Source organism: Gymnoscopelus microlampas (genome assembly GCF_963454915.1).
Source record: "Gymnoscopelus microlampas genome assembly, chromosome: 8".
Lineage (NCBI taxonomy): Eukaryota > Metazoa > Chordata > Actinopteri > Myctophiformes > Myctophidae > Gymnoscopelus > Gymnoscopelus microlampas.
In genome coordinates, this window is record NC_139945.1 from 2,870,800 (window position 1) to 2,886,917 (window position 16,118).

The 16,118-nt window shown below is 40.6% G+C and overlaps 1 protein-coding gene and 1 long non-coding RNA gene across 2 annotated transcripts in view; one reads left to right on the forward strand and one right to left on the reverse strand.

Annotated features, from left to right (window-relative positions):
* Positions 1-16,118, reverse strand: part of LOC311050915 (NACHT, LRR and PYD domains-containing protein 3-like) — a 178,796-nt gene that overhangs the window by 81,902 nt on the left and 80,776 nt on the right. The gene's annotated exons all lie outside the window — the stretch shown is intronic.
* LOC311050943 overlaps positions 1-16,118 on the forward strand; it is an 84,971-nt gene that overhangs the window by 33,240 nt on the left and 35,613 nt on the right. The window lies entirely within an intron of this gene.

The following is a 16,118-nucleotide window of genomic DNA, read 5'->3' on the forward strand; positions in this document are numbered from 1 at the left end:
GAACGTGACAGACATATAGCTCTTGTCTAAAGCATTAGAAGGAACGTGACAGACATATAGCTGTGGTCTAAAGCATTAGAAGGAACGTGACAGACATGTAGCTGTGGTCTAAAGCATTAGAAGGAACGTGACAGACATATAGCTGTGGTCTAAAGCATTAGAAGGAACGTGACAGACATGTAGCTCTGGTCTAAAGCATTAGAAGGAACGTGACAGACATGTAGCTGTGGTCTAAAGCATTAGAAGGAACGTGACAGACATATAGCTCTGGTCTAAAGCATTAGAAGGAACGTGACAGACATGTAGCTGTGGTCTAAAGCATTAGAAGGAACGTGACAGACATATAGCTCTGGTCTAAAGCATTAGAAGGAACGTGACAGACATATAGCTGTGGTCTAAAGCATTAGAAGGAACGTGACAGACATATAGCTCTGGTCTAAAGCATTAGAAGGAACGTGACAGACATGTAGCTGTGGTCTAAAGCATTAGAAGGAACGTGACAGACATGTAGCTGTGGTCTAAAGCATTAGAAGGAACGTGACAGACATATAGCTCTTGTCTAAAGCATTAGAAGGAACGTGACAGACATATAGCTCTGGTCTAAAGCATTAGAAGGAACGTGACAGACATATAGCTGTGGTCTAAAGCATTAGAAGGAACGTGACAGACATGTAGCTGTGGTCTAAAGCATTAGAAGGAACGTGACAGACATGTAGCTGTGGTCTAAAGCATTAGAAGGAACGTGACAGACATGTAGCTGTGGTCTAAAGCATTAGAAGGAACGTGACAGACATATAGCTCTGGTCTAAAGCATTAGAAGGAGTTCTCCTTAACACTATGTGACCTTTCGGCCATTGCCCGCACACCGCCGGAAGCACAAGCTCTCGACTGTGTAGTAAAAATAAAGAATACACTTTCGCTACTCACTAAAAAAAGACGGTTTTAAGATGTTGAAAGCCTACTTTCCTTAGTGATAACATTCTGAGCCCCCCACCTCCCGTCTAAAATACACTTTTTGGCAAGACAAGAAAATAATTCAGAGGTATGTTTTTGATTTACTCCACTGCGCCCCCTACATATCTGGTCAATGGAATTGTTCTATTGATAAGCAAAAGTGTATTCTTTATTTATACTACAGTCAAGAGGCTGTGTTACCGACGATAAGCAGGGAATATGGCTGAAAAGTCACATAGCGTTGAGGAGAACTCCTTCTAACGCTATGGACCAGAAGTGTGAGTGTGTGTGTGTGTGTGTGTGTGTGTGTGTGTGTGTGTGTGTGTGTGTGTGTGTGTGTGTGTGTGTGTGTGTGTGTGTGTGTGTGTGTGTGTGTGTCTGTGTGTGTGTGTGTGTGTGTGTGTGTGTGTGTGTGTGTGTGTGTGTGTGTGATAAAGTGGTGATTGTGACATTAGAGCAGCAGCCAGCAGACAGGCTGAAGCACTGTTATGGTTTTAACTAATCATTGACATTAAAGACTAAGACAAAATAGCCGTAGTGGTTAGTAAATGTATAGCTTTGTGTGTCTTTAGTGCAGTTTGTCATGTTTTGCTATGATTTCTCAAATTATTTTAATTCATGACATGAATGCAGTGGTGGAAAAAAGTACTCACTTTTTCACTTAAGTAAAAGTATCAATACGGCAATGTATACATACTCTGTTACAAGTAAAAGTACAAAAGTATTGGCATCAAAATGTACTGAAAAAAGTTAAAGTAAAAGTATTCATTAATGCTGAGTGTCCCATTTCAAGTTTTCAAATGGAAAACAAATATTTTGAAAATAGCAGATCTACAAGTTCACAATGTGTCACATTGCAACGCATTGTGAACTTGTAGATCTGCCATTTTCAAATGGCCAAAATATATATAGGGCTGAAGTGGGTAATGCATGTTTTGCAATAATAATAACAATCTACAAAGTAACTAGTAACTAAAGTTTTAAAATAATTGTAGTGGAGTAAAAGCACAATATTTGCCTCTGAGATGTAGTGGAGTAGAAGTAAAAGTATTGAAAATGGGAAATACTCCAGTGAAGAACAAATACCTCAACACTGTACTTAAGTACAGTACGTGAGTAAATGTACTTAGTTACTTTACACCACTGCATGAATGTACAGTATCAATGCTTGTAAGCCCTGCAGTTAACCATGTGGGCATGTTCATTATTTTCAAACAAACTTCAAGCAGCCAACTCATTTTAGCACCTGAACACACACAGACGTAGTGTAAAGACTATGACCAATACATAATAAATGAGGAGGCCCTTAATTATGTCTAGATGTCCATCCGTGCCCGTCTGGACAAAGATGTCTGTATATGACTTACTTTACCTAAACAAACAGTAGTGTCTCGTCCACTTTTGCACGTGTTGTCGTTGCATATGGGAAATGGAACATGATTTATTATACCTCATCTTGCGAAGCAATGGTTTAACTGCTACTTTATGGATGTTATAAAGGTCATGTTTGTGGAGCGTGAGAGAGGAGGTTTTATTGGTGCTCCTCCAGTCAGAATCTAAATGAGACGCCTGTGTTGAACATGAGTGTTGTGTTGAATTTGGCAACGGTGAGATTTATGGCACCGAACGTAATCTGTTATTATAAAATTCTGGCACCGATTGTGTTAGACAGATGAGCCAAAGTAGGAAAATCAAATGAGCAAGCGCCAAAACAAATAAGTGTATCACATAAACGACACGACAACGACGTCACGACAACGACACCCCCATGCGTGTAATGAGCCGTGAGGACGATGGTCACAGAGAATATTCCACAATTTATTCCATAGGTTCAGTAAAATCGCTCTTTTTCGCTGGCAAGGGGACAATGTTTTAACTCTGTCAGTCAATGAGTTAATGGGTAAATCCATGAGCACAGTGGACAGTGATGGGGGGGTAACAGGGGGGTTCCACAGCACAGTGGACAGTGATGGGGGGCAACAGGGGGGGTCCACAGCACAGTGGACAGTGATGGGGGGCAACAGGGGGGGTCCTCAGCACAGTGGACAGTGATGGGGGGCAACAGGGGGGGTCCACAGCACAGTGGACAGTGATGGGGGGCAACAGGGGGGGTCCACAGCACAGTGGACAGTGATGGGGGGGTGACAGGGGGGGTCCACAGCACAGTGGACAGTGATGGGGGGGTGACAGGGAGGGTCCACAGCACAGTGGACAGTGATGGGGGGGTGACAGGGAGGTTCCACAGCACAGTGGACAGTGATGCACACGTTGCAAACCCACATATATGTATCTGTCACTAAACTATCTAATGCACTCTTTAAATCCATAAAGTTGGCCATACAACCCATGACCAAAAAGATAGTCATTGTGTATTGCCAGAACACAATGCCAGACGTCAGAGCAGGGAAATAATGTCCTGGGGGACTGCACTAGAATGTAGATGAGGTAAAAGCTGCTTTAAGGTGCAATCACTTTCTGACTTTTCTCACTCCATTTAAGATAGCAATGCTGCAACAATGCACCAGACCACACCTCATTTAAAGACCACCACAACTGCAGTATGGACACACACCAGACCACACCTCATTTAAAGACCACCACACCTACAGTATGGACACACACCAGACCACACCTACAGTATGGACACACACCAGACCACACCTCATTTAAAGACCACCACACCTACAGTATGGACACACACCAGACCACACCTCATTTAAAGACCACCACACCTACAGTATGGACACACAGATGGGTGGGATTATTTGGTACTTGTGCAACATACAGGAAAACTGGCAAAAAATGACTCGCTCACTGCAAATAAATTAAGGAAAACTCCTAAGACAGACTTAAGCAAATAGAATGTATTTATTTTAAATGCTCATAATGTGCTCTGTGCTCATGAGGGGTGAATTTTAAAAAAGCAAACGTTTCGCTCCTGGAACCTTCATCAGTGCCATCAGGGTGCACTGACTTCAGATAGCACTGACAAAGGTCCCAGGAGCGAAACGTTTGCTTATTTAGATTCAGACCTCACTATGAGCACAGAGCACATTATGAGCATTTAAAATAAATACATTATATTTTCTTAAGTCTGTCTAAGGAGTTTTCCTTAATTTTTATACAGTGAGCAAGTCTATATCTGTCAGTTTTCCTTCATGTTTTTGAGACGACTGCACCTGCAGTCAACCTTGACCAAAGGACAAGGAAGGGCGCAACAGTTAGAGGAATAGGTCTTGGAAAATGCAGATCATTTCACATATCTTGGAAGTATCATTCACCATGATGTAAGCAAGTATGGACATTCAAAACCGGATCAACAAAGCATACACAACCTTCAGAAGACTTACACAAATCTGGAAGTCAAACCAATACAGCACCAAAACAACACTCCGGATCTACCAAAGCTGTGTACTATCAACACTACTATACGGTGCAGAATGCTGGAAAACCACAGAATACGACATCCATAAATTATCCACTTTTCACACATCATGCCTGCGCAAAATCCTGCGTAAATTCTGGCCCAAGACCATCTCAATCAATAAACTCCTCAACATCAGCCAACAAGACGACATAAACTGCATAATCAATGAACGCAGGTGGACCTGGATTGGCCATGTCCTCAGAATGGACATCAACGTGATCCCAAGAGTCGCATTACAGGCAAAAGAAAGAAAGGGAGGCCTAAAACGACATGGCGTGGGACGATAGAGAAGGAGCTCCAGAAACAACACCATAGCTGGGGGAACATAGAGAAGATGGTCAAAGACAGATGGAAGTGGAGAAACTTTGTTGATGCCCTATGTGCCAGCTGGCGTAATAGGGAGAAGTAAGTAAGTAACAACATGGACACTGTGTGTGAAAATGACCACTGTGGTTGTAAACTAGCAATGATTGAGAGCTACACGTTGCACCTTTTATGACAGGTGGCCTAAAGTAAGTCTTGTTTTTCAGTTTCACGTACAATTTAATCTCTCAAGAACAGATTCTGCTCTGCGTTTCAATATGTCGGGGGGGTTCGTCATATCGCGTACGCACTGGCCTACAAGTGGGCATGCCTTCAGATCAGGAAGCAGGCGGCGCTTTACCCACTAATGTAGTGGCCGGGATTTACGTGTCCGCCGATCCTTCCCCACTCGAAACAAACCGAAACTCATTTAACAATAGCGTTCTCGGAGCAGACAAAACCACGGAAATATATTCACATTTTAACTTGCTCTTTCATCATAGAAACAAGTGGGCTTATAACCAAAACCATCCATGTTCTCTGGGAGAAGTGGTGTTAGTGTTCCGTGTAGATATATTGTTAGTGGGAATGAAAACATAGTCACACCACCGGAAGTGAAAGGCTGAAGGCAGACCAAAATCCCGGTTTCCTTGCGCACGTGTGCTACGTCTTCTCCCTCCCAGAGCCAACTGAGATAGTTTTAGTGTTGTGTATATTGTTTAGGAGGATTCACATACTTTGTGTGTGGCGGTCCAGGTTCATTACTGAAGTTAGGAGGTTCTGCATTAGACCAGTCACTCTTCATAGACACACAGCTGGGTGTTGGATACTCTGGTCTGTGGTAAACACTTCTGGAACAAAAGTACAAAAGTACATGCATTACTGTAGGGTTGATACTAGAACATCAGATACGTGCGTGCGTGCGTGCGTGCGTGCGTGCGTGCGAGCGTGCGTATCCTAAACACAGATGGTAATACATACAGTTCATTATGACACAGTTCTATCTAGTGGAGCCTGACACATAATCATTGAAGTGGACATACTTTTATTTGGTATTAAATCACCTCTAGGTATAAAACAGACAATGTATTTTGTGCATTTATGAATCAAATATTGAAGGATGTTGTCATTGGTAAAATAGTCAACATATTGTCTCTCCCAACTACACACATATTTCACTTCTATTTAAACTTGAACTATGACCTTTTAGGTCACATTGAGGCAACATTAGAGAGAATAAGAGGCTAAAAGTCTATTTATAGTTATCTGCAATCAATGAATCAGTCTGACAACCTTGAATCAAAAATAAATCTATCTAATCTACATTGGACAGTGTGATGAGTTTATAACCTGTTCATACTACAAAACTAAATTATTAAGAGCCAGACCATGATCGCTGCTCAGTAGAGTTTGATAACAACTAGTTCCCATCACTAACTCAAGCCTAGCCATAGTTTTCAATCTCCAAACTACTTAAAAACTTGGGACAATGGATGAACAGGATACTGTAGATTGACCATGTTATCAACTGTAAATGATGATGATAATGGAGTTGTTTGGAGGAATTTGACAGACATGTAGCTGTGGTCTAAAGCATTAGCAGTGGCGGACTTAACTGTAGGCAAGGTTAGGCGACCGCCTGGGGCCTCAAGAGTTAGGGGGCCTCATGAAAAAAATTAAATACATTTCTGTAGGCCTACTTTTAGCTTTTTAATGGATCCCATGTTAGTAAAGCCTGAAAAAAGTATCAAACTCCCAAAATACAACAGAATACTGGAAATTACATCTATTCTGTTAAAAAAAAATCTGTGGAGGGGGCCTCATACTACCTTTCGCCTGGGGCCTCCAGATCCTTAAGTCCGCCCCTGAGCATTAGAAGGAACGTGACAGACATGTAGCTCTGGTCGAACGTGACAGACATGTAGCTGTGGTCTAAAGCATTAGAAGGAGTTCTCCTTAACACTATGTGACCTTTCGGCCATTGCCCGCACACCGCCGGAAGCACAGGCTCTCAACTGTGTAGTAAAAATAAAGAATACACTTTCGCTACTCACTAAAAAAAGACGGTTTTAACATGTTGAAAGCCTACTTTCCTTAGTGATAACACTCTGAGCCCCCCACCTCCCGTCTAAAATACACCTTTTGGCAAGTAAATAAAATAATTCAGAGGTACGTTTTTTATTTACTCCACTGCGCCCCCTACATATCTGGTCAATGGAATTGTTCTATTGATAAGCAAAAGTGTATTCTTTATTTATACTACAGTCAAGAGGCTTTGCTACCGACGATAAGCGGGGAATATGGCTGAAAAGTCACATAGCGTTGAGGAGAACTCCTTCTAACGCTATGGACCAGAACTAACTGACATGAGAAGCCTAATCAGTGTGTGTGTGTGTGTGTGTGTGTGTGTGTGTGTGTGTGTGTGTGTGTGTGTGTGTGTGTGTGTGTGTGTGTGTGTGTGTGTGTGTGTGTGTGTGTGTGCGTGCGTGCGTGCGTGCGTGCGTGCGTGCGTGCGTGCGTGTGTGTGATAAAGTGGTGATTGTGACATTAGAGCAGTAGCCAGCAGACAGTTTGAAGCACTTTTATGGTTTTAACTAATCATTAACATTAAAGACTAAGACAAAATGGCGTAGTGGTTATAAATGTATAGCTTTGTGTGTCTTTAGTGCAGTTTGTCATCCGTATGTTTTGCTATGATTTCTCAAATTATTTTAATTCATGACATGAATGCAGTGGTGGGAAAAAGTATCAATACATGTATACATACTCTGTTTCAAGTAAAAGTACAAAGGTATTGGCATCAAAATGTACTGAAAAAAGTCAAAGTAAAAGTAGGCTCCTCATTAATGCAGAATGTTGCATTTCAAGTTTTCAAATGAAAAAAAATAAATTTGAAAATAGCAGATCTACAAGTTCACAATCGTCGCATTGCGACGCATTGTGAGCTTGTAGATCTGCTATTGTCAAATGGCCAAAATATATATAGGGCTGAAGTGGGTAATGCATGTTTTGCAATAATAATAACAATCTACACAGTAACTAGTAACTTAAGTTTTAAAATAATTGTAGTGAAGTAAAAGTACAATATTTGCCTCTGAGATGTAGTGGAGTAGAAGTAAAAAGTATTGAAAATCGGAAATACTCCAGTGAAGAACAAATACCTCAACACTGTACTTAAGTACAGTACGTGAGTAAATGTACTTAGTTACTTTACACCACTGCATGAATGTACAGTATCAATGCTTGTAAGCCCTGCAGTTAACCATGTGGGCATGTTCATTATTTTCAAACAAACTTCAAGCAGCCAACTCATTTTAGCACCTGAACACACACAGACGTAGTGTAAAGACTATGACCAATACATAATAAATGAGGAGGCCCTTAATTATGTCTAGATGTCCATCCGTGCCCGTCTGGACAAAGATGTCTGTATATGACTTACTTTACCTAAACAAACAGTAGTGTCTCGTCCACTTTTGCACGTGTTGTCGTTGCATATGGTAAATGGAACATGACTTATTATTCCTCATCTTGTGAAGCAATGGTTTAACTGCTACTTTATGGATGTTATAAAGGTCATGTTTGTGGAGCGTGAGAGAAGAGGTTTTATTGGTGCTCCTCCAATCAGAATCTAAATGAGGCGTCTGTGTTGAACATGAGTGTCTTTTTATTGGTTAAATATTAATCTAGAGACAGACATGACCCCTATGAACCTGGTCTCCACTGTGTGACTTTTAAAAGAGAATAGCAGATCTACAAGCTCACAACGTATCATGATGTAAGGTATTGTGAGCTTGCAGATCTGCTATTGTTGCTACGTGTGTGTGCGTGCGTGCGTGCGTGCGCGTGCGTGTGTGTGCGTGCGTGTGTGCTTCACACCAACCACACATGGTTAATACAGGTCATACAGTTCATTATGACACAGTTCTACTTCTATCTAATGGAGCCTGACTCATAATCATCAAAGTTGACATACTTTTATTTGGTATTAAATCACCTCTAGGTAGAACACAGACAATGTACTCTGTTGATGTATGTATACATATTAAAGGATGTTGTCATTGGTAAAATAGTCAACATGAGTGTTGTGTTGAATGTTGGAGTGTGCACACGATGCAAACCCACCTATATGTGTCACTATACTATCTAATGCGTTGGCTCTCACAGTGGGTGCCGTGGCACCCTATAGGGTGCCGTGACGCAAGTCCAGGGGAGAATACTGTGTTAATGTTAGAATACTGTGATATTTGGAATTCATCACTATCACTTAAAATATCGTCACTTAAACTAATGGCCTAAGTAATTGCTTGTTTTTTTTCTTCAGAAAAAATTAAAAACTGATCCAAAATGTTATGATATTTCTTAATCGTAGCGCTTATAACAAATGATGACTATTAACATAAAAATCACACCGTCTATCAGTTAAGTGACGTAATATATTTAAATAGGATTAAACCTGACTTAGGCCAAATGATTTACTCCAGATGTAGGCAATTTTTTTTGGCCTAAGTCACAACACCATGTGACTTAGGCCAAATAAATGATCCTATTTTGGCCTAAGTCACACTAGGGAGAGAGGGCCATTTTACAAACAGACGAGGGAACAGCATGATCCTTTTCAATTAGGAGACGGGCCATTTTACCAGAGGTGGCCAGTGTCATGCGGAGCTGACTTAGGCAAACATATCATTTTTCTCAAAAATGACTTAGGATATTAGTTTAAGAAGGTGACGATATCAGTTTAACCACGTAGACCCTCTATACTTAAACAGACCTGACTTGCACTGTTCTTGGTATGTTTTTCCCCCCATCTACACCAAATCTCTTTTGTCAATAGCAGCTGTGAGGTTGTAGATCTGCCATTTTTGGCGAATGTTCCCCCCCAGAATAGGGATGCTGGTGTTCAAGTGGTTAAACGTCAACCTGTCTTAATGGAAACAGATTATTCTCTCAAGTTGTCCTCATGGGGGAAAGGTTCTTAGGGGGAAAGGTTCACATATTTATGTAGCGCATAATATGACGTACAGTTCTAAAAATTAACTCCGTCATTCACGGGTGGCGTGGATGAAAACGTTATTTACAGGGGGGGTGTCCGAGTCAAAACAGGTTTGAAAATCACTGATCTGCACTCTTAGATGCTTAAAGTCGGCCATAAAACCCACGACCAAAAAGGGAGTCATAGTCTCCAGAGCAGGGAAATAATGTCCTGGGGGACTGCGCTAGACTGTAGATGAGGTATAAGCTGGTTTAAGGTGCAATCACTTTCTGACTTTTCGCACTCCATTTAAGATAGCAATGCTGCAACAATGCACCAGACCACACCTCATTTAAAGACCACCACACCTACAGTATGGACACACACCAGACCACACCTCATTTAAAGACCACCACACCTACAGTATGGACACACACCAGACCACACCTCATTTAAAGACCACCACACCTACAGTATGGACACACACCAGACCACACCTCATTTAAAGACCACCACACCTACAGTATGGACACACAGATGGGTGGGATGTATTTGTACAATATAAAAGAAAACTGGCAGAAAAAACTCACTCACTGCATAAAAATTAAGGAAAACTCCTAATACAGACTTAAGAAAATAAAATGTATTTATTTTAAATGCTCATAATGTGCTCTGTGCTCATGAGGGGTGAATTTAAATAAGCAAACGCTTCGTTCCTGGGACCGTCATCAGTGCTATCAGGGTGCACTGACTTCAGATAGCACTGACGAAGGTCCCAGGACCGAAACGTTTGCTTTTTTAAATTCACCCCTCACTATGAGCACAGAGCACATTATGAGTATTTAAAATAAATACATTATATTTTCTTAAATCTGTCTAAGGAGGTTTTTTTATCCAGTGAGCGAGTCTTTTTCTGCCAGTTTTCCTTCATGTTTTTGAGACCACCGCACCTGCAGTCAACCTTGACCAAAGGACAATGAAGTGCGCAAAAGTTTTCCCTGTTTTTTTAGTATTTCTACAACATGAACACTATGGCCAACAAGTTGGACTGATCGTAAACAACAATAAAACCAAAGTCATGCCTATCAACACCAATGCACCAACACATATAACAATAGAGGAACAGGTCTTGGAAAATGCAGATCATTTTACATATCTTGGAAGTATCATTCACCATGATGTAAGCAAGTATGGACATTCAAAACCGGATCAACAAAGCATACACAACCTTCAGAAGACTTAAACTAATCTGGAAGTCAATACAGCACCAAAACAAAACTCTGGGTCTACCAAAGCTGCGTACTATCAGCACTACTATACGGTGCAGAATGCTGGAAAACCACAGAATGCAACATCCATAAATTATCCACTTTTCACACATCATGCCTGCTCAAAATCCTGCGTATATTCTGGCCCAAGACCATCTCGAACAATAAACTCCTCAACATCACCCAACAAGACGACATGCTCTGCATAATCACTAAACGCAGGTGGACCTGGATTGGCCATGTCCTCAGAATGGACATCAACGTGATCCGAAGAGTCGCATTACAGGCAAACGAAAGAAAGGGAGGCCTAAAACGACATGGCAAAACGACATGGCATGGGACGATAGAGAAGGAGCTCCAGCAACAACACCAGAGCTGGGGGACCATAGAGAAGATGGTCAAACACAGATGGAAGTGGAGAAACTTTGTTGCTGCCCTATATGCCAGCCGGCGTACTGGGGATAAGTAAGTAAGTAACAATATGGACACTGTGTGTGAAAATGACCACTGTGGTTGTAAACTAGCAATGACTGAGAGCTGCACTTTGCACCTTTTAAGACAGGTGTGAAATAGGGCCCTGGCCTACTGTTTTTCAGTTGCAAATACAATTTAACACTTTTTCATGTTTTAGTGTTGTGTATATTGTTTATGAGGATTCACATACTTTGTGTGTGGAGGTCCAGGTTCATTACTGAAGTTAGGAGGTTCTGCATTAGACCAGTCACTCTTCATAGACACACAGCTGGGTGTTGGATACTCTGGTCTGTGGTAAACACTTCTGGAATAAAAACAAAAGTGCATGCATTACTGTAGGGTTGATACTAGAACATCAGATACGTGTATGCGTGCGTGCGTGTGTGCGTACCCTAAACACAGATGGTAATACATACAGTTCATTATGACACAGTTCTATCTAGTGGAGCCTGACACATAATCATTGAAGAGGACATACTTTTATTTGGTATCAAATCACCTCTAGGTATAAAACAGACAATGTATTCTGTGGATGTATTTATGAATCAAATATTGAAGGATGTTGTCATTGGTAAAATAGTCAACATATTGTCTCTCCCAACTACTCACATATTTCACTTCTATTTAAACTTGAACTATGACCTTTTAGGTCACATTGAGACAACATTAGAGAGAATAAGAGGCTAAAAGTCTATGTATAGTTATCTGCAATCAATTAATCAGTCTGACAACCTTGAATCAAAAATAAATCTATATCATTTACATAGGACAGTGTGATGAGTTTATTACCTGTTCATACTACAAAACTAAAGTATTAAGAGCCAGACCATGATCACTGCTCAGTAGAGTTTGATAACAACTAGTTCCCGTCACTAAAGCCTAGCCAGAATTTTCAATCTCCAGATTACAACTACTTAAAAACTTGGGACAATGGATGAACAGGATACTGTAGATTGACCATGTTATCAACTGTAAATTATGATGATAATGGAGCTGTTTGGAGGAACGTGACAGACATATAGCTGTGGTCTAAAGCATTAGAAGGAACGTGACAGACATGTAGCTGTGGTCTAAAGCATTAGAAGGAACGTGACAGACATGTAGCTGTGGTCTAAAGCATTAGAAGGAACGTGATGTGCTGATAATGTGCTCTGTGCTCATGAGGGGTGAATTTAAATAAGCAAACGCTTTGTTCCTGGGACCTTCATCAGTGCTATCAGGGTGCATTGACTTCAAATAGCACTGACGAAGGTCCCAGGACCGAAAAGTTTGCTTTTTTGAATTCACCCCTCCCTATGAGCACAGAGCACATTATGAGCAGCACATAACAATAGAGGAACAGGTCTTGGAAAATGCAGATCATTTTACATATCTTGGAAGTATCATTCACCATGATGGGGGAGCAAGTAAGGACATTCAAAACCTGATCAAAAAAACATACCCAACCTTCAGGAGACTTAAACAAATCTGGAAGTCAAACCAATACAGCACCAAAACAAAAGTCAGGATCTACCAAAGCTGCGTACTACGGTGCAGAATGCTGGAAAACCACAGAATGCAACATCCATAAATTATCCACTTTTCACACATCATGCCTGCTCAAAATCCTACATATATTCTGGCCCAAGACCATCTCGAACAATAAACTCCTCAACATCACCCAACAAGACGACATGCTCTGCATAATCAATAAACGCAGGTGGACCTGGATTGGCCATGTCCTCAGAATGGACATCAACACGATCCGAAGAGTAGCATTACACTGGACCCCAGACTGCAAAAGAAAGAAAGGGAGGCCTAAAACGACATGGCATGGGACGATAGAGAAGGAGCTCCAGCAACAACACCAGAGCTGGGGGACCATAGAGAAGATGGTCAAAGACAGATGGAAGTGGAGAAACTTTGTTGATGCCCTATGTGCCAGCCGGCGTACTGGGGATAAGTAAGTATGTAACAACATGGACAATGTGTGTGAAAATGACCTCTGTGGTTGTAAACTAGCAATGACTGAGAGCTGCACTTTGCACCTTTTTTGTCAGGTGGCCTACAGTATGTCTTGTTTTTCAGTTGCACGTACAATTTAACACGTTGTCATGTTTTAGTGTTGTTTATATTGTTTATGAGGATTCACATACTTTGTGTGTGGATGTCCAGGTTCATTACTGAAGTTAGGAGGTTCTGCATTAGACCAGTCACTCTTCATAGACACACAGCTGGGTGTTGGATACTCTGGTCTGTGGTAAACACTTCTGGAATAAAAACAAAAGTGCATGCATTACTGTAGGGATGATACTAGAACATCAGATACGTGTGTGCGTGCGTGTGTGCGTACCCTAAACACAGATGGTAATACATACAGTTCATTATGACACAGTTATATCTAGTGGAGCCTGACACATAATCATTGAAGAGGACATACATTTATTTGGTATCAAATCACCTCTAGGTATAAGACAGACAATGTATTCTGTGGATGTATTTATGAATCAAATATTGAAGGATGTTGTCATTGGTAAAATAGTCAACATATTGTCTCTCCCAACTACTCACATATTTCACTTCTATTTAAACTTGAACTATGACCTTTTAGGTCACATTGAGACAACATTAGAGAGAATAAGAGGCTAAAAGTCTATTTATAGTTATCTGCAATCAATGAATCAGTCTGACAACCTTGAATCAAAAATAAATCTATATCATTTACATTGGACAGTGTGATGAGTTTATAACCTGTTCATACTACAAAACTAAATTATTAAGAGCCAGACCATGATCGCTGCTCAGTAGAGTTTGGTAACAACTAGTTCCCATCACTAACTCAAGCCTAGCCAGAGTTTTCAATCTCCAAAATACAACTACTTAAAAACTTGGGACAATGGATGAACAGGATACTGTAGATTGACCATGTTATCAACTGTAAATGATGATGATAATGGAGTTGTTTGGAGGAACGTGACAGACATATAGCTGTGGTCTAAAGCATTAGAAGGAACGTGACAGACATATAGCTGTGGTCTAAAGCATTAGAAGGAACGTGACAGACATATAGCTCTGGTCTAAAGCATTAGAAGGAACGTGACAGACATATAGCTCTGGTCTAAAGCATTAGAAGGAACGTGACAGACATATAGCTGTGGTCTAAAGCATCAGAAGGAACGTGACAGACATGTAGCTGTGGTCTAAAGCATTAGAAGGAGTTCTCCTTAACACTATGTGACCTTTCGGCCATTTCCCGCACACCGCCGGAAGCACAGGCTCTCGACTGTGTAGTAAAAATAAAGAATACACATTCGCTACTCACAAAAAAAAAGACGGTTTTAAGATGTTGAAAGCCTACTTTCCTTAGTGATAACACTCTGAGCCCCCCACCTCTCGTCTAAAATACACTTTTTGGCAAGACAAGAAAATAGTTCAGCGGAACGGTATGTTTTTTAGTTACTCTACTGCGCCCCCTACAGATCTGGTTAATGGAATTGTTCTATTGAAAAGCAAAAGTGTATTCTTTATTTATACTACAGTCAAGAGGCTGTGTTACCGACGATAAGCGGGGAATATGGCTGAAAAGTCACATAGCCACCAAGGGGCGACTGACTCCCCCGCCACTCAGCGGTCCTTCTGGTCGATCGACACGGTCACGACTTTTTTCTGTTCTGGCCCCACAGTGGTGGAATGAACTTCCCACTGATGTCAGGACAGCAGAGTCACTGCCCATCTTTCGCCGCAGGCTGAAAACCCACCTCTTCAGGAAACACTACCCTTCCTCTTTGCCTGGCCTACTTGTTGTTAACTAGTTTAGGAACTATTGTTGTATTGGATCGATTAGCTCGTGCTCATTTGATTTGGCTATTTTATCTCATGTGCTTGAAAGTAGATAGCTGATATATTGCACTTTTACCTTAGCGCTAGGTATACTCTTGGTTGCTTGTTTTTACAGGAAATACACTTAAGACCTCTGGTGATTAGTAGTTTCGTTCCCTATGTTGAATACACTTATTGTAAGTCGCTTTGGATAAAAGTGTCTGCTAAATGACTGTAATGTAATGTAATGTAATAGCGTTGAGGAGAACTCCTTCTAACGCTATGGACCAGAGCTAACTGACATGTTGAGAAGCCTAATCAGTGTGTGTGTGTGTGTGTGTGTGTGTGTGTGTGTGTGTGTGTGTGTGTGTGTGTGTGTGTGTGTGTGTGTGTGTGTGATAAAGTGGTGATTGTGACATCAGAGCAGCAGACAGCAGACAGGCTGAAGCACTGTTATGGTTTTAACTAATCATTAACATTAAAGACTAAGACAAAATGGCCGTAGTGGTTTTATATATATATATATATATATATATATATATATATATATATATATATATATATATATATATATATATATATATATATATATATATATATATATATATATATATATATATATATATATATATATATAATGGCCAAAATATATATAGGGCTGAAGTGGGTAATGCATGTTTTTTAATAATAATAACAATCTACAAAGTAACTAGTACCTAAAGTTTTAAAATAATTGTAGTTGAGTAAAAGTACAATATTTGCCTCTGAGATGTAGTGGAGTCGAAGTAAAAGTATTGAAAATGGGAAATACTCCAGTGAAAAACAAATACCTCAACACTGAACACTTTACACCACAGTATCAATGCTTGTAAGCCTTGCAGTTAACTGTAATGTATTTGCCATAATACCATTTATGCTG